At 38.9% G+C, this 27,531-nt stretch overlaps 1 long non-coding RNA gene across 4 annotated transcripts in view; it reads right to left on the minus strand.

Annotated features, from left to right (window-relative positions):
- The window catches only part of LOC148426331 (uncharacterized), a 91,939-nt gene that overhangs the window by 9,906 nt on the left and 54,502 nt on the right, over positions 1 to 27,531 (minus strand). For 2 of the 4 annotated variants that reach the window (XR_015864987.1, XR_015864989.1), the window contains one exon: positions 17,985 to 18,037. This is a non-coding gene — a long non-coding RNA (uncharacterized LOC148426331). Of the gene's footprint in view, positions 1 to 2,752; positions 2,833 to 17,984; positions 18,038 to 19,148; positions 19,282 to 27,531 lie in introns of those variants that run through there. The other 2 variants (XR_015864986.1, XR_015864988.1) reach the window with 2 other exon arrangements.

Below are 27,531 nucleotides of genomic sequence, written 5' to 3' on the forward strand. Positions count from 1 at the left end.
CACGTCACATACATAAGCGCAGTGAGCTATCTGCTGAGCTGTAAATACGGTAAATAGTAAATGAAGAAATAGTAAAAATAAATGTAAGATTTATTATATAATACAATAAGGATCAAAGCCGAATGTCTGTTAATAACCCAGGTGGTGACCTCTTCTCATTGCGAATCTCTTCTGGGCAATTTTACCTAAGCAGAGCAGCAGCATGATGAAGCTAGATGCTAATGCTAACATGAACACTAGTATAATGTTCCATTTTCTGTCACTAAAGTGGGCCAAATCAAACCTCCTTTGAGGGCCAGATCCGGCCCGCGGGCTGTATGTTTGACACCCCCTGCCCTAAAGGGTTCTAGAACTGCAAACGTTGATGCTAATCGCTAACATGTCATTTACCATTGTACGCAAGGCTGTTTTGGGGCTTGTTTATTTTGACACAAGGTTTAATTTCTTCGTCGTAAGGCTCTCGTATCTCAAGGCACATCTGTACAATTAGATCGAGTTTCACTTAGTAAAAGTGTGTGGAAACATACCGCCATCACCTCCGTCTAAATTTCCATGAGTCTGAAAACTGTGTGATGTGTAAGGGGGGTTGGATGGAGGATTTCCTGATTTGTTTGTTCCTCTCACACACTTTTCTTCCTGGTCTCGACTGGATTTAGACTTCCTGTTCCAGAGTTATTCTCAGAGCGCTGACACACAAGCACACACTCACACTCATTCATAATACGGACAAACAACGCTCAAACATACACAAATGAACACATGTGCACAGACAACACACACACAATGTTTACGCATTCACACAAACAACATTTGTTTACATTTGTGTAATTAAAGGTATTTATTGATAATTGAGATACTGTTCATGCTCATTGACGAAGACGTCAGTGAACGCAACACTTGTCGCCGCGGAGACCCTGGCCCCGCCTTCTCTGCCACCTAGCCCGAACCATATCCAATTTAATGTCTCAAAAGTGGCCTCGATGTTGAACTGTTGGTGATGTGTTCAGGTGAAAAAAAAAAAAAGAGAACACACAAACGAAAAGATTTCGAGGCGCACGTAGGCGGTAATTAGCGTGAGGATGTTTGGATGTCTGCAGGATCTTCCAGCGACAAAACATGAAAACCACAACAAGAACGCTAAGTGACTGTCTCCTCTCCTGTTATTTATAGGACTGTTTATTAGACGCGCTAACACACTCTCTCACACAAACACCATGCATGAGTTTTACTGCCAATTGTCAAAGTAACTCTATTTTCAAATGTGTCAAAATTTCATCATTCACTGCCATTGACGGCTATGAACGACAGTCTTACTGGACTGGTAGTGAATGAGTTAAAATAATAACATCATGAGGCCATGAATCGTTATTCTAACCCTTCTCAAGGTCTCATGTTGGATGTCATGCCTGACGCGTGTGTTTTTGGCGTGGAAATGAGGCGACCAATCATTTCCCAACATTGTGAGCGTTTGACTTTCACGTGCAGCGTGTGAGAACTGTGCGACACATGCGCGGCGCGACAACACAATGCGTCCATTCTTTTGTGTGCGCAAGTGCCACATCCTTCCTTGGTTTTTTTTTTTTTTTCCCCCCCACATCTGCCTTGTTTTCATCAATGAATCCAGCACCTGCACTTCTGCACAATGACACAAACACAACACACTGAGATAAAAAAATTGTCAATGTGTAAACACGTTTATATGTTATTGCTTGACAATGGTTTCAAATAAGAAATGTTGGCCAGGTGATAATGTAGTGTGTCATATAACACATATGAGTAGCAAAATATTAGTGTCACATATCATACTTCACTCATGTGAAAATGCAACGCTTAACTTAACAGTTGTGCAGCGTGTATCTGAAGCTTGTGTGTAACTCACATTTCGGTTTACAAAAGACAAATTTTGGCGCGCTTTTAAGTCAGGAAAATGCCCATTATATAATTTATGGGAGTCACAAGTGGACGAGGCGCCCAGCAAGCGGCTCACATGTCCGACATGACGACGCTGGTTGGTTTTACGCTCTCGATTAGCATTTAGCGTGGTCGCTGAGAAGAAAGTTGTGCATGTTTTGATGTCATCATTGTCACGGTAACCGTGTCTAATGCTCTCGTGGAGCATTGTGAGTTGGTTTTGTTTTCTCGCACAGTATTCATTTGAATGAGCACTAAATGATGACTGGTAGCTATCTAGATGGATAGACAGACCGCTAGCTATGTAGCTAGACAGCTCAAAAGTTAGCCAGATATAGACTGTCAGTTAGCTAGATAGAGCGACCTATAGCTATGTAGCTAGATAGAACGCTAGCTAGCTAGTTAGCTAGCTAGTTAATTATGTAGCTATACAGATAAGTAGTGAGATGTACAAGATAGCTATCTAGCTAATCGCGATAGATAGATAGATAGATAGATAGATAGATAGATAGATAGATAGATAGATAGATAGATAGATAGATAGATAGATAGATAGATAGATAGATAGATAGATAGATAGATAGATAGATAGATAGATAGATAGATAGATAGATAGATAGATAGATAGATAGATAGATAGATAGATAGATAGATAGATAGATAGATAGATAGATAGATAGATAGATAGATAGATAGATAGAATGAGCTGCTGTTTCATGAAAGTCAGACTGGTACGAGTTGAACAATTACAAAAACAGTTGTTGGTCAACTTCCTGCGTGTATGCATGTGTGTGTGTGTGTGTGTGTGTGTGTGTGTGTGTGTGTGTGTGTGTGTGCGCACCATGCGGCGTCTCACAACATCTTGTGGTCACATGACCAAAGTCCTGCTGCTCTCGTGTTGTTTTCTCTCCTGACTTCCTGTCTGATTTTCACATGTCTGCTTAACTTCCTGTTTGTTTTGACTTTCCCTCCTTGCCATGAGGATGATGATAATGAAGCATCTTGCTCCGTAAAATGGTGCTCACTTGTACTTACGATATTTCAGTACAAGCCGTGTTTTTTTTTTTATTTACTCGACCACATTTTTCCACATACCTGTGTTTGAATAGTATTAACTCAAAAACAAAAAAGTAATATAATGTCTTTTACAACGCTTAATATATATATATATATATATATATATATATATATATATATATATATATATATATATATGTATATATATATGTATATATATATATATATATATATATATATATATATATATATATATATATATATATATATATATATATATATATATATATATATATATATATATATATATGTACCTCTAATTATATATGGCGTGTATTGCACAGAACGTTGTAAAAAGCATCATACTTCAGACTTTAAAATGCATTACCAGGAATATAAAACATCTAATAATTAAATAAGTAAAATCGACAGCCAAATGAACAAACTTTTTTATTTTTTATTATATTTTCCGAAAAATAGTAAAAATAACCATACTCAAAGTTGTATATAATTAAATGAATCAACATCTGAAGCATTCTATACGCATAAAAAGTAGGATTGAAAAGTATTGTGGCTTATATTATTGAAACAAATCTGTAACAAAAAAGTCCTGTTTTCATGCTTTGATAATCACGTTACTTTGTCCAACGCAATAATTTGCCATCTAGTGGTCAACAGTGTAATTACACCAAAAATAAAGCATAGAAAAATAAGAGTTGCATCTGTAATAACTGTTGCTAGACAGCAATGGGAAACCAGAAAAACATGCTAAGCCACGGTATTTTTTTTTTTACTTGAGGAAGCCAGCATTTTATGTTCATTTAACTGCCACCGACACTTTAATGCTTCAGGCGTCAGGTTGATTTCAGCGACATCACTTGTGAAGCTGGTTTTCAGGAAAGCGTGCGTGCGTGTGTGTGCGCTTGTGTTGGCGCGAGGGCATAGGAAGCTGATCAGTCAGTGACGCTGAAGGTAAACTGTATTTAAAGTCTCCCTGAGCCCTGTAGTCATGATGCTTTGATGATTGGCTGTTTGTCACAACAGGGTCGATTTGACCCGCCAGGTGTGTTCAACAGTTTAGGACATCAAACGTTCAGCGGAGACAAAAGGACTGGAGAAGTTGTTTTGGGAAAGGTCAGGATTTGATGCCAAAAAGTGGTCAAAATTTGATGTCACACTGACATCATGAATTTGTTATGGTTCAAACATTTGGTGTTTTCTTCATTAAGGCCCAAAGAAATGATTTTTTGCAGGCATTCAATCCCAGATGCTTATTTTTAGTTTTTCATTTTTTTCCCTATATTTTGGGCTAAAGGAACGTCTAAAAATGGCTGGCACTAAATGAGTTAAGGAATTGAATCTTTAGCGGGTAAAAACTAAAGTAATAGATTACTTTAGGTACTAAAGTTAATTGTACTTTGTGACCTATAGTAATTGATAACTTGATAACTTGATGAATGATTTACCTGAATTAATCAATTCCTTAAAAAAAAAAAACATGAAAATACGTCTATGGTATTGAATGAGTTATTTTTTCTGCTGTAGCTAGATGGTCTTGTTTTTTTATTGTTTTTGTTTGTTTTTAAATTTAGCCTTGGTAAAGGCTTCGATGGAGCAAAATAAAATGTGCTAGGCCAATTAGGAGAAGCCACTAAAAAAAACAAACAAAAAAAAAAGAAACAAAAAAAAAAACAGGAAGTCAGCCATTTTGGTACAAAACCACACCATGGTATTTTGGGGGGCATTGTAAAATATATATTCTATTTTATAGACAATACAACAAAATTCACAGCTCAAACCATCCAAGTAACATACAAAAAAAATGAGCAATATCGTAAAACAAGACAGAAAGGCTTGTCATTACTCGCTAACCCAAGAAAACCCCAAAAAAACACCTCCAGAAACAGGAGAAAAAAAAAAAAGAAACCAAGACATGGGCCAGTGGGGCCATAGTATAAGCCTGGGAAAAACCCTCTCACCCGTCACAAAATGTTTTGACCGCAATTAATTTGGTAGCTCAGTTATTTTTCATAGACAATTAATATCTTTATCAATTCAGCTTGCAATCACATGACCAAACTCAGAAAGAGCCGTGATTCGTTGATACCCTAAGCACGTGTGATGTCATCTTTAGTCGACAGCCAGTGGCAAAGTACATTTTTAAAGATATTAACTGCCCACCACATATAATGAAGTTATCTAAATAAGTATGAACAAAGTATTAACCTTTTACTTTTGAAAAGGCTAAATAAGTAAAGGATGGGCTCAGGTACTCCCAACTGTCATTTTAAACTATTTCAGAAATTAAAACGATTACCGAATTTGAAGCACTTACTCAGCAAATGTAAATTGCGATAATGTGAACATTTTTAGATGTCTTTATTGTAAGTGATGATGAGTCACATACAAAAGCGAGCAATAGGTTATGTAATAATTGGCATTTAGTCCTACGTCTGGCACACCGCCCAAATTCTGTGCACCCGGCCCTGTTAAATGATAGTAACAATTCCTGCAATTTTTATTTATTTTTGCTGCGTAGCCTTTGATATTTTTCACACCCATGACGAAATGTCAATCTGGGAACATGCGTCCACGCACACATACAAACACGCCCAAACAACCTTTCATTTTTTGGCTATCGAATCCATTTTTCTCTCTTGGAAAGAAGCCAAGCATTACAAAATCGGTATTTGAAACGATAACGCACGTAACGAACCTCGGCATTAACAAGAACAATGGAAATCGTGACTTGCGATTGCCGAATGGAATCCCCCTTTCGTCCCTTAAAGCGAGTACTTGCTTCCACCTATAGGTGTCAGTAAAGTGGCGTAATTCATTCCCATGCATCTCAAGCCAAGTCAAACGGGGATAAAACACCTTAACCTCAAATTGGCTGACGGCCAGTCTGGAACCCCGCCCGCGACCCCGCCTCACTTTTAGCCGCCAAAGCGGCCTAGCGATGCTAGGCGCTAATCACACTTAATTCAGCTTTCATTAGTCGAGCGTGGCACCGCAGGTTGAGTCACCTTCGGGCAGATACAATCGAAAGCTGCCGCGCCCCGCCCGGGTCGATGACAACTTCGCTAATCCCAAATTAGAATTTCTCCGATAAAGGTATGCAGTTTCAGATACGACGCCGCCCCGGGGTCACACCTGAACTTATCGAAAGACAATTTTAGAAGCGTTCCTGTTCTCTTTCGCCGTTGACAAACGGGAGACGATTGCATAACATGACCGAAAGCAAATTCAAAGAAGACTCGCTCGCACAGTTTCCCAAAAAAGATGCCAAGCTCGCTTGCTTCAAACGGTTTGTTTGGACTCGGAGTTCAACGTTAGTGTAATAACGTTCCTATAATTTCCTGTAACTGCACTAGCTCGTTTTATGCTGTCACATGAGACATTTCGAGTAATGCCGACGAGCCAACTAGTACACAGGTTTTGCCTCTGCAAACTTGCACTGCTGCAACGATTAATCGGTTAATCTGCAAATTCATCGCAACAAATTCATCAATAATCATTTTTTATCATAGAAAATATGTCGGAATCCTTGGAATTTAGCCTCTCAATATTATACGATGAATCGAATTTTAATCGCAATTACGATATTGGTTGCCACGATTATTTAAGATGATCCTCAGCGATATTAACATTTAAAAAGCCGGCTACGTACATGTCAAATCGAGCACTTTGTCATCCTACCACCAGGGTGCGATGTTTCCCACGTTTGCATGACAAAAGCTTCTGCTTTTCTCACCCGAATATATTATTTACCAGTGTGAAATGGCGTTGAGTTTCTCACCTGATTTATGGAGTACTAATTTTGTTATAAAACCCGACAAGTCAAGTTTACTGCGTTTGGATATTTGGTGGACGGCACTACGCCTCGCTGGGCATTGTCGCACACAGAAGTTATTTTCAAATACACGTCCCTGCCTCACTTGACAATTTGGTGACAGAAAGTAGACTTTACCCAGTTGAAATCAGATCAAAGATGAGGCACATCATATAACAGGATTTTAGTGGATAGGAGCTGCTTCAACTCGTAGAGAATAGAATTGGCCGTGTTCACTCCCACAATGGCGCAGGCGCCTATTTCTATGGAAACACTGAAAGAAAAACGCACATTTAACTGTTTTTTTGCACCAGACTTAAGCGTAGCGTGAAATGTCGAGAGCATGACTGGCACATCCCCGCTACACTTGTGGTGAACCTCAAAACCGGCGCGGCAAAGGAGCGGACTTGAACTGGCGATCAAAGAGCAAATGGCGGGACAAAGACCCATCCGAAAGACATGAGCAAAGGATGGCGTCCGTCCTGCGACTTTGGTGTCCCGCGAGCAAAGAAAAGCCTCGGTTGATGTTGTCTTTCATTTTGGGAACAATGGCGGTTTGAGGGCCTGTTTTCACTCTCTGACATTTCGTCTGCGCGCTCTCATTTGGGCGCAGCTCGCACGAGACGAACATTCCCGGTCTTGTCGTCTTAATGCGAACAAGACGTTTTAATGACGGCGTGACACGCGCCCGCCGCCGCGGCCGCTCGTAAACTTCAAATGTGTTTTCTGGCTCGCTCGGAGGCGACGCGACGACTGCTCGCGCCTGTCAGTCAACGTGGAGACGTTCTGGCTTGCATAATCGTGTCCACAGACATAAGGTTGCGGACGCCGCCGTTATAGGACTCTTGACAATGTAAACAGTCGCTAGGGTCTACTGTTTGTCGCTTTCACGTGGGGCTGTCTCAACAACCTCAACCTGCTGACTCAGCTGACTGCCGTCTATATTTGGGGAGAGGTGCGAGCGGCGGAAAGTCCCCAGAACACGTCCACACCGTTACTTCCGCATGTCCATCTGTCCGTCTGCAGCGATGACTCAAAATGTCAGTCAAGAGTCAGGTGACAGGGGCCTGAGGAGCGACATACTTGCCAATACGTTTTAACATATACGCACATTTTTACAAATACTACTCCGTAGCATTATGGAGGGAAAAAAATGCAGTTTTTATCATTTGTTTCAAGTACATGCAAACGTATTTGCAAGTATGTGTGAACACATTTGCAAGTACATTTTTTGGCACTATAAGGTGCACCTTCAATAAATGGCATATTTTAAAATTGTTCAAATATATAAGGGGCACCGCATTATAAGATGCAAAGAATAGAAGCTACAGTAGTGGCTGGGGTTGCGTTATGCGTCCACTAGATGGAGCTGCGCTGAAGGGAATGTCAACAAAACAATTAGACAAGTCAGTCAAACTTTTCAATCAGAAATTAGGAATAAAGATGATTTGTGGAAAGTACAATGGAAAAATGGGGAAACATACCTTACCTTGACGACATTAAAAGATTTTTAGATTCAATGTAATATTAATTTTTTTTTCATCAAATTGCAAACAAAAACTTTAAAATATATTGTTTTGTTGATTTAAAAAAAGGATTTCTGAATTTATTTTACAAAAACTCAAGGTTGCGCCTTGTCTCCATCTAAATTGCTTCAAAATTGGAATACATATAGCATGTACAATTTTCAAAGAGGGTGTAACAAAACACTACATTAAAACTACATTTATAACTGAAATGCACAGGTAAAAATTGACGAATTTATAAGGGAATGAAGTTTTTTTTTTTCCATAATTCCAAAATTGAAAACTTGCCGTTCATGCGACGTATAAGGCGCACCGGATTACAAGGCGCACTGTCAGCTTTTGAGAAAATTGAAGGCTTTTAACTGCGCCTTATAGAGCAGAAAATACGGTAAATGCCTGCTTGCCGACTTTGACAGTTTTTTTTCATTCAAAACAACAAAATACATTAAAGTCCCCATAGTTATGGAAAAAAAGTGCCGTTTTTTTAGCATTTAGCTTACAAGTATGTTCAAACGTATTCCTAAAAGTATATTTGATTGTATTTTGAAAATGTTCAAAAGTGCTTGTATATACATATATATTTGTAAATACATTCAAATGAGTCTGCTAGTCAGAAAAGTTTTCTCCACATACACAGCGCCACATTTTTGTAGTGAATACTTAATATTCGCTAAAAGAAATATTGATTGTGAAAATTTTGCATCACTAAATGGACGACTCTATGTATATGGACCAAGGGGGTTCTTACACTTTTCTCAATATTTATTAAAAAATTTCAAGTCATGTCAGGAAGACATTATCTATCATGTGTTTCAAGAGTCCTGTTGATGTTTGATGAACATGACTGTTATTTGTGTGTCATATTGGATCAACAATAATAAATAGTGACACATGATGTTTTGTGTGTGTGTGTGGTTTTCTTGACGGGTGTGAGTGATGGTCACATGACATGAGTGTGGTCTCTGTCTGTCTCCGTCTCTGTCTGTCATGAAACAAGCGTTTGGTTCCGCTCTTGGTCTCTAATTTTGGTGGCGCTGATTCTTTCCAGCTCCAATCCGTTTTCCCCGACGCCCGTGATCCGAGCCCCCAGTTCTGTGTTTGAGCACCCCCCCCCCCCCCCCCCCCCACACACACACACACACACACACACACACATACGGAAAATCCTAACAATATGGAAGGGCGCAGGATTGTTTTGAAGTGGGTCACATGATGCTGTGTCATTCCTGACTCATCAATGAGGAATATATTTAATGGCAAATGAGGTCGTAAAATCCATCCAAACATGCATGTTTTTTGGGAGGTCTATCCAGATAAAACAAAAAAAAAAAAAAACATTTCGATTCAAATCTAGAACCGCAGAACTATGCCATAGACATGCTAACCATTAATCTCAAAATGCGGGTTTGTGTGACAAGGTTACAAGGTTTCTTTATTGTCATTACACCTGCAAAAGTACAAGGCAAGAAAATTTTACTAAGCAGGCTCGAACCATCCAAGAAATTTACAAAGACAATGTCCAACAGAGGGAGACTATTGGTACTCGTCAAAATAATTTTAGTGTTTCTGTCGGAGGGCATTTTCTGGCAGTGAAGTCAAATATTAAGTTTGATCATTGCACATTTACTTAGTTTTGAAAACAGAGAGCAGTACAATCTGTTCAAAAGAGGAATTTGGTCACAAAAATATGTGTTGTTTTGACAAAAGTTGAAAAAAAGACTACTTCCAAATTTGGTATCTTAGCATCATTTGCATTTCACGTTAAATAATGTTTGATTTTGACACCCGTGTGCTAAGAAGCTCCTCGATATGATAATTAAAAAAAAAAAACACGAGGGAAAGGGGAGGAAAAAACAAAACAAAAACAAAAACAAACAAAGCTTGAGCCTTGTCCCCAATGGGCGACATAGTATAAGCCTGAAAAAAACCTTGCTCATGCCACATAGTCGTCATCACAAATGTGAGACATACATGTACATGTAGGAAGGAGACTGTGGGGTCATGATGCAACCAGGCGGACTGGCAGGGTCTCTGCAACTTTAATATACAAAACAGTACAGCTTTCTTTTCAAATTAAGAGCAAATGAATTGGAACATGAAACAACATTGCTCAATTGTGTTATAATCGCTCCTTTTGCAGAACGTAGGCCTTTATTAGTTTTTGCACGGATGCACATGCAATTTTCCAGCAGCAGGCCAGAAACAAAACAGTTGCATGATTTATCTTATGGAGTTACTAAAGAAAATAGTCTTAGACAAACTAAAGTCTTCACAATCAGACCTGCAGGGTATATAGCACTCTCTTTTAAGTTATTTTTTCATCCAAAATTGCTTTGAGCTGGTTAGGGGGTACTTGGCTGAAGAAGAAAAAAATGACTACCGTCATCAAAGAACATCCCTCAGATTTGACCACTGTAACACCACTATACACTTTGTCACGTTGAAATCAACGCGGTTTTTGATCTGACATCTGAAGCCTCCAATTTAGCAGTAGTTTGTCTGTCCCCGTGTTGGCGCCTCTCTGGGTGGTCTTGCGGCCCCCTCTTCACCCTCTAGCGCTGTGAGGGTGCTATCAAGAGATGAGGGGGCGGTGGGTAAAGGTGGTGAGAAGTGTGTTGGGGGGGGGGCTCTCATAACTCCCACCCCTTACACACTTCCTGTCGCCTTATTCCAGGCCTGTGAGGAACAAACTGCCCAAACCACATGCCCCAGTAAGGACCCCTATTGGGCTGAATGCGGTTGGACGCAACTTTCTGTCCTCCATCCGGCGTCTTCTCCTTGTGTTGTCTGGTAGCCATTTGACATCAATGGTGGCCTTCAAAGTGCGCGGAGCTTCAAATGTGCCCACCGCAACAGTCGGGGGGGGGGGCCCAGGGGTTGGCGTGTGTGGGAGTGGCTAGTGCCGAGGGCCAATGCGTTGTTGTCCAGCAATCATGTGACTTCTCAAACGTGGTAGAGGCCAGAATTATCACACGTGCGATAAGCCTGGATGGTATTAGGTGCCAACATTTAGCTTTGTAAAATTCTTTGTGATATTACTTACTCAGCATTCACATTTACAAGCGCTTAGCTAACTAGATTAGCTACCTGTATGTCACAAATGTCATATTTCCAAGAGCTTTGCTAACTAGCTTAGCAACTGATTGACTAAAGGTCTGACTGTGTGTTGCTAACTCTCTTAGCAACCTGTTAAGTCAAGGACCTTTAACTTTAAATGGCTTTAGTCTAATTAACTCTGAAAATGACTCCTAAACAAACGTACATCGCTAATTTCATATTTAGCAGTGTTGCTAACTAGCTTGGGAACCAGTTGACTGAAAATCTTTCAAATCTCAATGTCTTGTGTCAAACTGCGCTCACGCAGATTACCAGAAAATTACTCATTAGCCACGTTATTCCCAAGTGAGTCTAATTTCATATTGACAAGTACGTTGCTAACTAGCTTAGCAACTGATTGACTGAAGGTCCTTTGAAATTCCAAATGAATCCTGGAAATGTCCTGCTGTCTTTCATCATGTCACCACAGACGAGTGTTGTGCACTGAGATTAATTTTGATAATAACTCCCATGTTTCCCGCTAACCCAGCGATCGTCGCTAATTTCATATTTACAAATGTGTTGCTAACTATCTTAGCAAACTATTAAATGAAGGTCCTTGAAATTTCAATGGTTCGGGTCAAACTGCGCTAACGCAGATCAACTCAGAAAATGGCTCTCGTGATTCATGCTAACTCAACGTACATCGCTAATTTCATAATTACAAGAGTGTTGCTAATTTAATGCGACATGTTGACTGAAGGCCCTTAAATTTAACTGGCTTGAATCCAAATCAATCCTTGGATTGTCCAGCTGTGTTTCATCATGTCACCACTGCCGAGTTCTGCGCACGCATATTAACTCTGAAAATGACTCTCATGCTCAACGCTAACTAAATTGATTACAAGATGGTTGCTAACTACCTTAGCAACCTGTTTACTGAAGGTTCTTTGAATTTGACTGGCCTGAGTATGAATGAGTCCTGGGAAAGTCCTGCTACGTTTCATCATATCGCCGCTGACGAGCGCTGCGTACGCAGATTAACTCTGAAAATGACTCCCATGAGTCATGCTAACCCAACATACGTCGTTAATCTACACTCCTTATTTCCTAATCTGCCCCTCTGCAAACACACACACAGAGCAGCTGCAGAAAGCTTTCCCAATTTGTTTGGTACAGATTAGTCAAAGATAACCTAGCATAGTGACTCACCACGGGGAGGATTATGACATTAGCGTTTAGCTCAATTAGCGGCTAGCTGGGCTTGAGCTGCATCTGTGACTCATAATGCGAGGATTAATAAAGTTTAGTGTGGTACGTTAATGGTTAGCATGTCTGGCTCAACCATTTTAGTGTTGATTTTTCATCCCACGTTCCATAAACATGTTAGCATTTAGCTTCTGCGCTACTTCAGCTCGGATAGACGTTGTAGCGACAAAAACAAACAAAAAAAAGTGTGGCATGCCAGCATGACTCACAAAAAATCTTTTGTCGGACACTTCTGCTTTTTGAGACCGAGAGAAAACGTCAAAAATACAAACTAAAGGTTATTTCAGTTTGTCTGTGGGAGAAATAACGTCACCCCCCAAAACACTTCCTTCTTTTTCGCACGCGAAAGGCGCCATGCGGCCCCACTTCCCGACGCCCCTTACGCCGTTTTCGTAAGCCGTGTCTTGTGTCAACGCCGCAAACAAACAAAACAAACTTTGACTCGTTATTTGCTTGTTGTTTGTTTTTTTTTTTGATCGATTCGTGACAAAGATTTTAAATTTTCTGATTTTTTTTTAACTTGCTCTGTTTACTGACATTTTTTCTGCCCATTTCAAACATTTTAGAATTTTTCTACTCTTTTAGTTTTAAAAAGGTTTTATTTAATGGTTTATGACAATTTACATTTTTTAGATGTTCTTGACTGGTTTTTGCTTTCTTAAATGTTTTTCAAACGGAGATCTTGACTTTTTTTGATCAGAGTTTTGGACTGTTTTTCCTTGATTTTTTTCATTCGATTAGTTCTTGAAGTTTTTGAGGACGATTTTGCTTTCGATAGTGTTTTTTTGAATTGATTACAATGGATGTATAAAGACAAATATATTCATATATTAAATTAATGGAAAAAAATACAACAGAAACATTTGAATTATTTTTCTTACTTGCATGCATCCGGTTCTTGGACTGCATTTACTTGCTGCAACATTTCACACGCAGCTATAAATGTAAACACACGCACACACTTTGTTGTGTCTTCACTTGCTTTCAACACTTTTCACTTTTCACAGCGTTTGTCAATCACTTCCTCATCAGTTTGTCTAAACTTCTCGTTAATTCTTTACTTTTCACCGGAATTTTGTCACGTCTGGCCAGTGGCTTCTCGTTTCTCACAATGATCACTTTCTTATTCTTCAAGCCGAGGAGGCCAGGTTTCGTTTTTAATCAACTAGGTTTGCACCTTTTTTTCATCATGTCTGTCAATGTCATTTGCAAAGTCATGTTACACGCTTGCCACCATTGAAATTGCTGTTGCTGATGAATGTCTGATGGCTTTTCCTGTCATATTATTACTTACTTGATTTATTTGTCTTTCTAATTTTAACTAGTTACTTGCTTACAATTACTTACTCATTTTTATTGTTGACCACATTGTAGTTATAGTTTCTGTTAGAGGGCCAGAATGACTGTGAAGTCAAATTCATTGTGAAGTTCGTCAGACACTTTCGTAGTTTTAAAATCAGAGGCCGGTAAAAACTGATTAAAAGAGCGTTTGGGAGCAAAAACGGTTGTCGTTTCCCTCCCAATTTTTTTGAAAGCTGAAGACAACTGCAAGTTTGGTATTTCAGCCAGAAACTTGAAGACAAACTAGCAGTTCGCGGGCCACATAAAAGAGTTGGGTTTGACAATGAGACTTGAAAATATTTACTGAGTTACAGCTACTCTTACTCATCACAATTACCAGAATACATCTATAGTTAATTCAAAAAACATGCGGGATTTAAAAAACAAACAAAAAAAAAAACAACTTATGGGTGGCTAAAAGGATGCTCCAATATCTGGGTCAATTCGACCCGACTTTCTGAGTTGTCTTGCACAAAACCCCAAAAATGGGCTGTCTTTTAAAACAACCCATAAATTTGGGTCAAAATGACCCAGGGTGAACAAAAGGATTCTCCAAGATCTGGGTCAATTCGACTCGACTTTCTGAGTTGTCTTGCACAAAACAACCCCAAAAATGGGCTGTCTTTTAAAACAACCCATAAATTTGGGTCAAAATGACCCAAATATTCGCAAATATTCATGATTGGGTTACATTTGACCCAAACTGCTTTTAAAGTGTTTACTTGGTTAGAATTACTTTGTTACTATTACTTATAAACTACTATTACTTATAAATGTGGTTGTGTTCAAAATGAACCAATCACATTCAAACTCGTGTCAAATGGGAGTCGGAATCCTAAATCTTCAGCAGAATGCAAAAATAATGTCAGGAGGAATTTGATTACATCTGAACTTCATTTGGGGATAATCAGTGGCACCTTAACTAAGCTAAAGCATTGAAAAATGACACTAGGGAGCTGAAATTTCACCCAGATGGTTACGCGTCAAAATTCACCACCTAGTTATGGCACTACTATGATGTGGAAGAAAATGAACCCAAATTGGTCAAAATACTGCTCAAGGGTCAAAGCTGAACTTTGTGTTCTTTTGTGTTATGTTGTGTTTGTTTGGCGTCTGCAGGAAGACGAAGTGAAAGCGTGTTGAAAGTGAAGGTTTTTGCTAATTCAGACGGGCAGGAAGGAAGTCCCGTGTGTGTGTGCACGTGAGCGTGTGCACGCGTGGTCTGTCTGCCAGTCGATTAGCCGCACTGTCTCACGCAGACATATTGACTTCATTTCATTCGTTACTTTTTTTGCGCTGTAATTTCATCGAAACTCCTTTATTTATTACTTTGTACATAACACTCACCTGTATTTTATTTCATATTTTATTTAATATTACTGATCCATACTTTACTCTTTACTTCTCCATTTTTTCAGTCAATTACTTTGAGTGTGATGGCTGAGTGGCATATGTTCATGTGTGCGCACATGTGAGGTCAAAAAAAAAAAGTGTTTAAATGAAAAAGAAAAGGAGCTCCGACTTCCGATTACTACACGCCCTCTCATTTGTCCTCCTACACATTTTACCGGAAACACTCGCCACATCATACGGGACCCCCAAATCGCACACATACATCACACACATATAGTGTACTAGCTATAAATACAGAATGCTACGGGGCAATAGGAGGGGGCCGCTTGATGAAATTTGGGCAAATTTTACAGGGCCGCAAGAAAGGGATGAGAAAATCAAGCAACGTAGTTTCATTTTTCATGCTATTTTCTAAGAAATTCATGGTCTTGAAGCGGGAAATACAGAATAAAATTGAATATTACGCTCTGAAAGTTTGTTTTGCAACTTCCTGAAAATGAGGCTTCCCGGAGTTAGGCTCTTCAAAAGTTCGTAGAAAAGAAAAAAGTCAGATTTTGACCTCAGGTTTTTGGCACATTGTTTCCCCATGTACAACAAACAAGTTTTTCTACTATATACATGTAATATTTTATTATGTTTTTATATATAGGCATATATATTTTATTTATGTGTGCTGCAAAAACCTCATATTTTTGGGCCAACTTCATACGACTTTCCAAAATTTATACCACTGATATGTGCTGATTAGCATGTGCATTATTTTTTTAATTTCTAAAATGTGGAAATTTGCTTGCTAACTTTCATGTCGCAATGCTAACAGTTGAACCAGCTTTTGAGCCAACTATGAAATTAATATATGTCAACCACAATGTTCCTAAAACAGACCCTTGTGGCACTCCTTTACAAAAAAAATTAAAAAAAAAAAAATTAAAAAAAAAATTACAATCTATTAACTATACACTTAATTCCATTTTATATTTCACACAATACATGGATTTCGCTCAGAAATTGACCCGTTTTTTTTTTTTTGGCACATATATATATATATATATATATATATATATATATATATATATATATATATATATATATATATATATATATATATATATGTTGTTGATAATGGCTTGGAGTAGAATGCACAAATTAGTGTGTGTGTGTGTGTGTGTGTGTGTGTGTGTGTGTGTGTGTGTGTGTGTGTTTGTGTTGTGCATCTAGATGCTGACTCAGCATGAAAAACAAAGTGTGACATTTTGGGGCGCCAATAAACACATCAGCTCACACACAATCAACGTCAGTGTGGCGACTCGAGGATGAGGAAGAGGAGGAGGAGGAGGAGGAGGAGGAGGAAGTGGGATAATTGGAGCAAAATGGTCAAGCTAATAAAAGAAAGTTATGAATAGCAGCAGACGAACATGGGAAAATGAACTTCAAAAGAAATCCTTTGGATCTTTCGCTTGTCTAAAATGACCTCAACCGAATAGCCTGCATGAGCGGACGCATTAACATTTACAATGTTTACGACATTTAGGACACTATATCATGAAAAATAATCTTTCGGTTAGAAATGTTCCAAACAATGACATAAGCAAAATAAAACCTGTTTAACTACAATAAAACACACATTACCCACCATACCCTTTTAAAGACCGAGAGTAGCCTAAGAAATAAATATGAAATACAATAGAATACTAATAACAATTTTTAAGTGTTCGAAAAGAAGTATTCAATGCTATTAATGACGTTTTACCCGTGAGTCATCACACGACATTTAACATTTTTGCTAGCTCATTATTTGCATCTTTTTTTTTTTTTTTTTTTTGCTGGCTGGTTTCCATGGCGACGCCTTTGAATCCCCTTGACATCCCACTAACGCCAAACATACTTGAACACTTCTCCTTTCACGCAAGAACGCTGACGTACTTTCTCCCTGCAGACGCAAACACACACACACACACACACACACACACCACACACACACACACACACATGCACACACACACACACACACACAGGCAACATCCACTCATTCCCTATTTTCAAAAATGAAATTAAATAACCTACTGAATATGAAATTTGTTTTCCTGAAACAATAAATGAATCCAATAATTATTTTTAAAGGATTTTTGCATGTTTGTTTGTTTAATTTCAAATCTGGAGTACCCCCCTGAAGTTCCTTCAAGTAGCCCCATTTGAGAACCACTGCTTTATGCTATATACAATGTCTTAAAATATTGAGTCATTTAGGCACAAGAATATTTTTTTTTTATCACATTGTGTGTGTTCTTGTGAGAACAGCTCTGGGTTTTTTTACTGACGACACAAGGACATTTTGGAGAAGTGATGACCGGTCGTCACTTTTTCAGACCTCTTTCTGAAGGTCAAGAATTGCTTTTAGAGTATAAGTTTGAATTGTCTTAAGTTTGAGGTTAGGATAAGGGTTAGTTAATTAGTATTTAGGTACATTTCTGATGGTTAAGGTTAGGGTCTAGGAAACGCGTTATGGCAGTGGATGTCCTCACAAGTACTGTCGAACAATCTGTGCGTGTGTGCGTGCATGACTTCAAAGTGTAACATGCCGCAGTCTTCACTCAGTGATTTCACATGAGATACAAGTCGGTGTTGTGACAAAGATACTCTTTAACGGGAACTGTGTGTGTGTGTGTGTGTGTGTGAGTGTCTTTAGTTTCTTAGGTTACCTGAAGCCTTTTATCTGTGACCCAGAGAGGGAGAGAGTATCGGCAGCATCGTCCTGGTAACAGACAAAAAAGATGACAAGAGTGTAAGTGTGTGTGTGTGTTGATGTGTCTGTGAGTCTGTGTCTTACAATGTGTGTTTATGTTAGCATTTTAAAAAAGTGAAATGTTAAGAGTTTGTATTTTTTAACCATTATTTTCCCTTTATTGTATTGTTATTTTACCCTTTAATGAAAATGAACATTAGGGTTAGGGTTAAAAAGAAAATAATTGTCTTTAAGGTTACCAGAATTGTATTTTAGAATGCATATAAAGTTATAAAGACATGAATTCTTTTCATATGTGTTTGTGTTTTCAGTCATTGAGTAGGTGTCATTTTTACTGAATCTATATTGCACTATGTATATTTTTTAAGCAAAATGCGATTATGTGTAAAGTAGTCACGTTGTTGCGCAACTTCCTTACTTTGCTCACCTAATCGTTGCTTGTAAAAATGACGACTTGCTTTCTTTCGAATGACAGATCTGCAGAACGACCTCATCGACAAATTTCCTGATATATATTTACGAATACAAGGTTTTGGTGTTGATTATGTGTAAAAAATTATGGCACCAGTGTTACTTGTATACAACTGTTGTAAATGATCAGAGCACATAAAGTAAAGCCTACATGAAGTATAAGCTCGACCTGATTTTCATGAATTTACACTTGTCTCCATTTCCGAAACTGGCAAAGAACCCGCATCTCCCCTTTCACTCCTTCCTCCATTGTCCTCTGTTCTTCTACTACTTCTTCAGCTGCTTCCATCTTGTCAGTCCAGCAGGACAATGCTGCTGGATTCAGGTTGCTGCATGTGTGTGTGTGTGTTACTGTAGTTGACCCACTGACATTGTGAACGTCGGACCTGCTGCGCCGTGCTTATTCAGGCTGCAGCTTCAGACTGTGTGTGGGATTACAAGGAGTGTGTGTGATGTCTGGGGCTCAGATACACACACACACACACACACACACACACACACACACACACACAGAGCATATGACAACACAGCAGTGGTTATTTTAACACAGGGGTGTGTGTTTCAGTTCTCTGAGCAGATGAGTCCAGGTGGAACAGCGAGACGAGGAGACGTTTGAGTGTGTGTTGTGTGTTTGGACAGCGGCGTATACCTTTAACATCCCCGCAATGCTGAGAATGCGCGCCGTGTGATCTCGAAGCGCAGTTGTCGGCCATAAGGAGAACAGCGCGGGCGTCTGAAGATTTACATGCCGGCCCTTTAAGACCCTTCGAGGACCTTTGAGGCTGGGACAAGGCGGCGGCACAGAGGGAAAGTAGAGAGAGCGACAACGACCGTCGTGAGCCAAATATTTAGCGTTCATTCAAGTTGGCTTTCAAAATAAACCTCCCACGTGCCTCCCAGCAAAATAAAAGCACACTTAAAGTTTAGTTTATGGCGTAAACCTCAAGTTTACTTCCAATGGAGCGGGTATACAAATATTTATGCGGAGGGGTTCACCTCGTTATTAAACCATTTAAATACTACACTCAAGTGAAAGAGTAATGGTGGTTGGAAATAATGAGAGCGTGTGGGACCCAAAGAAAAGAAGCCGTTGATGTTTTTCTTAGAAGGGCAACAGAAAAATTCTGGAAACAAATTTCACTATCGCCGAGAATGAAGACAAAAATGAGCAGCATGAAGCCAATATTATGATGATTCAGGATAATATTAGATGATACCAGGTGACACACAACCCAATCATGTGACAAAATGATACAAGTTGATACACTGCACCACCATAAAGAAGATACAAGCCTAAACTAGATGACACAAAGCCATCCATGTTACAGTACTCTAGCCTACAACTTGTTACAAATGTATTTATTATAAAATAGGCTGATACACAAATCCATTAACATAAAAAAAAAGATAAAAGTTGATATCATGCACCAGAGAGGTGATACAAGACAAAACACAATGACATAAGACATACACCGTGCCCTCAATACTACACATCTGCAGCCTACAAGTTGTTTTGGGACAAAAAAATGTGATACACTGTTCGATTAAAGGATATACGATGATACAAATTGATAACCTAAACAATAAATTTGATACAAGTTGATGCAAGACATTAACAGTGTCATCAAAACTACATGAAAACAGCCTACAGGTTGATACAAATCGAATAGACCAAGGTTGTATATTGCACCATTAAGAAGCGACATGATACAAGATGATACAGGTTGATAACCTGAAGCATAGAGATGATACAAGTTGATGCAAGACATAAACACTGTCATCAAAACTACATGAAAGCAGTTCCATACAAATCGAATAGAACAAGGTTATACACTGCACTACTAAGATACCAAAATGATACAAGTTGATATCTTGCGTCATGAAGAAGATAGGATAAAAACCAATATGGCAAGACAAACACAGTGCCAACAACACTTTGAGACTGCAAGCTATAAGATGATTCGGGACAAAACAAGATAATAGACTGCACCAAGACGATACTTGATGATACTTGATACAGTTTATCGAGTATCCTCTAGTATCGTCTTGGTGCATAAAGATATTACAAGACTATACAATCCAATAAATGGCATCACATCAAAGATATCAGATAAGTCAATACATAGCATCAAAATGATGCAAGATGAGAAAGGCTGATACAAGGAAACATTAAGATGATGCACTCCGATACAAGTCGATACAAACTTATAAACCCCAAGAAAAGACAATTCAGGCCAGTTTCTGTGTGAAAGCCACACAGAAATTGCGAGAATCAAAACAACAACTACAATAACAGTGACTTTTCCTTGGTGGAGGTCTTACACTACTTTCTTGGTCACATGTTGGTCGTTTACACGCACTCTTGGCAATAAACCAGACGGGGTCGTGATGTGGGTGTCATGTGACCTTCTGTGTTTCTCTCAGCCCACCCGTGTTTGTGTGTGTCTACGTGTGCGTGGCAGGACAGTCACGGTGTTTGTCCTGCAGCAAATGTCGTCATTGTTTTTTCAGTCAAGCCCGAACGGACAACAAAATGGTGACAGGTCACATGTTGGAAATAAAAGTGGAAGCTTCAGTCCAAACCACAGAGGAAGAGAGCAATCAGTGAGAGCTGTCAATCAAAGCGTGTTTGGACACAGACGCCGCTGCCGGCCCACCCAGCGAGTTGACAGACACATAAAAAGCTTGAAGATGCTCGACATGTTCTTAAGAAGTCATTTAGAAGTTTTCAAGCTGAAGAAAGTGAAAAAAAAAAAAGAAACAAGCACTTCTTTCTCTTAACCACAAAATCAGCCTGAAGATGATCAAATCCTGTAGCGGATGATACAAGACAATACATGGCGGCAGACATCATCAACAAGATGACGTAAAACGGTAAAAGATGATACAAAACAATAGAAATCCAGAACAATTCAAAGATTAAAGATGTGTATAACAACATCAATCTGATAACAGCTGATACAGGACCATACAAGATCATACAAAATGATATAATATACGCTCATATATAGCAACGTCAAGCCAATACAGGCTGATCAAAGATGATACAAGTTGATAAATAGCATTATCAAGTTGATACAAGGCGATGCATGCCGATATATAGCAACATCAAGCAGATACATGCTGATCAAAGATGATACAAGGTGATACATAGCACCATCAAGTCGATATAAGGTGATGCATGTTGATGTATAGCAACATCAAGCTGATACAATCTGATCAATGATGATACAACACACCGATGAGTCATCAAGATGATGACTGTCAATATATAGCAACATCAAACTGATACAAGCTGAACAAAGATGATTCAAGATGATACATAGCACCAATAAATTGATGCAGGGCAATGGACTCCGCTGCACACTGATATATAGGAACACTAAGCTGATAGAGGCTGATCAAAGATGATACAAGGTGATAGATAACAGAATCAAGTCGATACAAGAAGATGCATGTGATATATCACAACATCAAGCAGATAGATCCTGATCAAACATAATACAAGGGGATACATAGGAGCATCAAGTCGATACAAGGTGATACACTTTGATGTATAGCAACACCAAGATGATACAATCTGATGACGATACGAAGCACTGATAACTCATCAATGTGACATATAACATCAAGCTGACACAAACTGAACCAAGATGATACAGTACATAATAACAATACATAACAATAAGTCGATACAAGCCAATCTGATTCTTCTTCATCAAAGATAATAAATGATACGTGCAACAACCAAGTCCATACAACAACCAAGGTAATATATAGCAATATCAAGCTGCCACAGCCCTATCGAATATGATACAAGGTGATACACTGCACAAGTCGATACATGGTGATAATGCTGATATACAGCAACATCAAGCCGATACAATCTGAACAATAAGCAATCTGCACCAATAAGTTGATGCAAGGCGATGCACATTAATACATAGCAACAGCAAGCTGATACAAGCTAATCAATGACGATACAAGATGATACATAGCACACATAAATTGATACAAAGTGATAAACACCAATTTAGAGCAACATCAAGCTGATATGATACAATGCAATACACAGCGCCATCAATCTATATCTATATATATCTATCTATATACAGTATATATCTATGTATCTATATATATCTATATATATCTATATATATATATATATATATATATATATATATATATATATATATATATATATATATATATATATATATATATATATATACTGTATATATATTCACCTGGAAGCACTAAATGAAAATGTCCTTGCGTAGGTCACCTTACCCGCCTGGCAACTTTTGGGAGGAACTCATTGACTGATTACACTTGTAATCAGATTAAAGTAATCTGATTACTGTCACTACGCGCGCACACAAACACGAATTGCGTCTTCCTTCCAGCGCTCATTTTGACCAAAGTGAGAATTATGACTCACGATTCTCACCCAGGAGTTAGCACACCTGAAAGTTAATTCTGACTTTAAAATGAGAATTCTGACTTAAAAGTGAGAATTGTGAGACTCAAAGTGAGAATGGTGACATTTTTGTCAGTATTCTTGCACACCTGATTTTCAAGTCAGAATTCTGACTTTGAAGACGAGAATTATGAGAATGTCACTTTAAGAATTCTGAGATGAAAGTGAGAATCTCTCCGAGTTATTTTTTTTCTTCACTGCCGCAAATCCTCTTGCGTAAACCTCCGTATGTGAGAGGCCCATTGAAATGAAATGCGCGTTTAGTGGCGAGATGACGAAGCGAATGATGCGCTCTCTCAGGTAAACGCTGCCATGTAATAAGATGACATCCGCGCCTTCCTGCTCCTCCTCCGGAGCCTCCAGTCTGACTCAAAAGATGTGTAAGTGCTCCACTCGCAGACAGCCGCCATAAATAATCACACACACACACACACACACACACACACACGCAGGGATAGTGGGTGTGACAGGACAGGTTAAGATGAAAGCTTCCTGTCTACTAGCGTCTTATTAGAGAGCTTTTAACATGTAAACACAGCGTAAATACACACACAACGAACACACACTGTGTGTGTGTGTGTGTGTGTGTCTTTGGTTTTTGCGACATGGTGGGGCCGAATCCTAGGTTTTACTCTGTGGGGACCTCTTGGACTCGTGGGGACCATTTTGGTGGACCCTACAAGTTCTCCCTTGGTCAAACTACGGCCTCACGCGACCCGTTAATGTTTTTAATCCAGTCTGCCAGAAATGATCAATTATCAATATGATCATGTTAATATCCTGAACTATCAGTGCTTTAAAATAGTAACTATGAGCACTAAAAAAGATTGATTTTGTTCATTTCATTTCAGCTGTTATAATAGTCGTTTCAAAAAATAGCTAAATGACCGATGACACTCGTGGCCAGTGCTCCTCTTAACTCTTTTAGTGCCAAGGAAACCTCGAGACTCTCCAGTCCTCGAGGGCCGGTATCCTGCATGTTTTGAACCCCTCTCTCTTCAAGTGATTAGGATCATTTTCAAGCTCCTGTTCATGAACTAATCATTTGAATCAGGTGTGTTGGGGAGAGAAAAACGGAAAACATGCAGGACACCGGCCCTCGAGGACTGGAGTTTGACGCCTATGCAAGGCCAGTGTATTTAGCATTTTTATTCATTTTTCAAGGCCGACAGACAATTGTTTGCTGTGTCTGTGTAAATATGAGCGCTATCATATGAAAGATTGATTTCTATTTCTTACTTTGAATTGATGTAGGTAATATCTGTGTTGTAAGTGTGGAACCACTGCCATCCAATGGTCGTAGCATTAATGTTGCTGGAGGAAATAAAAAAAGCCTCCATGGTACGCGATTCAGGCAAGAATACTTACTTATGCGCGATATTTTTATCGAGAGAACTTGCTCGAGGATATTTTACGTGCCCTGTTGCACTTTGCGGTGTTTTGCCACTCCAATCTAAAATTAGGGGCTAGGAAATTAGTATTGTCGATAGCATGTCCCTACTAAGATAGAAAAACCCCTGTGTGTGTTTGTGTGAGGCCTCACTATGTTCCTTGCCTGTGTGTGCATTGCGTGTGCATGAGTGCTTTTCTTTTAGGACCAATTACAGGTTTAAAACGTGTGTGTGTGTGTGTGTGTGTGTGTGTGTGTGTGTGCTGAAGGCTGAGGTGTGCCGCTGTAGCATTGTTATGCTAACAGGGATTAGCGCCGTGTCCTCCCTGCCGACGCTCCATTGTGAGCCAGCAGAGCCACAGCGGGGTTGTGTCTACGCCGCCCGGCAGGACCGACTCTCTCACTCGCTCAGTGTGTGTGCGTGCGTGCGTGCGTGTGTGTGTGTGTGCTACCTGGCCTACTGGACTAGCTTAAAGGATGTGCATGTGTGACACTGACCTACTGCCCTTTCTTTCAAGTGTTTTGTGTATTAGTGTGCGCTACCTCCATTTCATGATGTATGTGAGTCATACGCTGATACAGTATACGATACTGTACGGTACTATATGACACTATGCACACTAGACTAGGGCTGCAATGTGATTATTGATTAATTATTCAAAAATATGGTTTGATTTTCATTCATTCGGAAAGCACTTTTTTTTCCAAATTGACACCATTTTGGGTGAGACGCTAAATGTTAACGATTTGGACAATTTTAGGTTTTCAAACAAATAATTGATTATGAACTATATTTATTCTTTTGATTAATCAATATTAGTATAGTATAAAACTATACTATAGTATGCTATAGTATAAAACTTTACCATTGCTTCGAAAATGGGCGTGTACGAAGGCACTTCAGGGGTTATGTGAGATTTTGCAGGTATCAGCAAACCATTACTTTATAATGCAGTGACAGGAATGATTCATTCTTTTCAAATTAAGAGCAAATTAACTGGAAACTTATTGCTAAATTTTGTTTTATAGTGGCTCCTTTACAGACCATATATATTGTTATTTTGTTAAGTTTTAAATGGATGCACATTGTCATTAGAGATGCAATTTTCTGACAAGACAAGCAAGAAATGAAATAGAATTAATTATATTCCATAATCTATTTTTGGAGCTAATCCATAAAATATGCCCCAGAAATGTTCTAACATTTAATAATTCAGTAAATATTTTAATATATATGATCAATTCTGTTTAATAAAATGTTATAGGACATATCGAGGGGAGTTCCTGATGAATAATACCAGTGTGATTTTGTCACTGAGTCCGTTTCTAGACAACTAACTTGACACTACTTCTTCATTGTTGATTCTTCATTTTTTTTTTTTATAAGTATTTCTTACTCTTGGTCTTCTGTTTTTCTTGGTTCCTCTTTCCGTTCTGTCTTTTATTAACGGTTGCCCTTTCTTTATTTTACCTAAAGGCTTGGTTTTGGTTTTCTTATATTTATATTGACAGAGCTTTTTTTTTGCTGGTCATTAAAAGTTCAATGGAGCCTCATCTGTCATCATCATCGGTCCATCGTTTTTGGAAGTTTATCAAAACTGGAATCAAGAGTCAAATATTAATCAACTACGTATGTGCAAGTGATTTATTCATTCAAATTATATTTAAAAAGCAAAACAACACAAAAATCTCTCAATACTTAATTCTAAACATTGTTTTTTACTTTAGGCCTGCACAATGAATGTGTTGAGCGAGATTGTGTACAGTATGAAGACAATATGTAATAAATTAAAGACATTTTTTGTTTTTAGTAGTAGCTGTTGCATAACAGCTATGCCTACAACACTCAGTTATTCTTTTTTTGCTCCCAAGTGTAAGTCAGTTTAAACATTTCTCAGAAACGAAGAAGAGTTAACTAAGTGCTAAACCATTAGCGACAATGTCAGGTGACACAGGTGGTGCCGATTACAGCAATGGACTAAAATGGATGAAATCTACTGTTACTGTAATCTGTTTACTTATGGATTTCTTTACCCAGTTCCTGACTTTGTCTTTTATCATTTTAAATGTGCTTTTTGCTCTCTGATTGGCTGTTGAGGGAAGAAAAAAAACATGACCAAAATAAGACAACTAAGGTTAGCATTTTAAACATGCTTTTCTTCTGCTGATTTCAATACAGAAAGCCTGGCTAGTGTGTGTGTTTGTTTGTATGTGTGTAAGGGGAAGAGGGCTGGGGGGGGGGGGGGGGGGGGGGGGGATTCTCCTATATACAGTAGGAAATAAAGTTGAATGGCGGACACACACACATGGTCAGTCACACAAAAAGTAGATGCCTTGACAAAAGCAGAGATAAGATCTGAATTGCTGGCAGGGATGTCTCTTACACACACTAAAGAGGCCTTTACTTCCATGCCAGTTTAATTAAGCAGGAACAATGGCGGCCCAACACCTGAGGCCAAATATACGACAAACCTTTACTCTCTCTCATTCACGCACCGTGGCCGGGAGTTCAAAGTATCGCCCCAGGCTGTTGATGGAGGGAAAGAAAAAAAAAAGAAGGGCGAATGCCCGAAAAGAGTGGATGAATGAAAAGAAGCCGGCATACCTGCAGGGGTCAGAACAGGTGAACTTTAATGGAGCCTTTCCCTTTCACACACACACATGGGCACACACGCATTCTTACAGTATGTGTAAGACTTGACAGGAAATTTTCTCTATTCTGAGTCAAATGTTATTATGGCAAATAAAGACTTTTACGTGCGGAATTCTTTCCCGGTAATTTCTTAATGCATACCTTTTGGGTTTGTCATTCCAGCATGAGTGTAAGGGGGGGGGGTGCGGATCCAAACGCAGGGAAGCGGGGAGGCCGAAAGGGCTCGAAATAATAATTAGGAGAGGGAAGAAAGCAAACCGGGTCAGAAAACAATTCCGATGGCGAAATTGAAACGGAAATTCTAATTCGAAACACTGTTCCGAGGTCCGCGTCAGAAAAACGGTGTCACGTGAACGTTCCGCTTTGTGTTCCGCTACGCTCATGATTGTTTCGAGTTGTTTCAGCAAAAGGACAATGACCATGTGATCATTTTCTCTTCAAGTGAATAATAAATAAAATCATCCGATTACAACATATGAAAATGTTAAATGTAAATGTGTCAAAAATTG

This window comes from Hippichthys cyanospilos, chromosome 3, assembly GCF_059441005.1.
Source record: "Hippichthys cyanospilos isolate Australia breed blue-spotted pipefish chromosome 3, RoL_Hcya_1.0, whole genome shotgun sequence".
Taxonomy (NCBI): domain Eukaryota; kingdom Metazoa; phylum Chordata; class Actinopteri; order Syngnathiformes; family Syngnathidae; genus Hippichthys; species Hippichthys cyanospilos.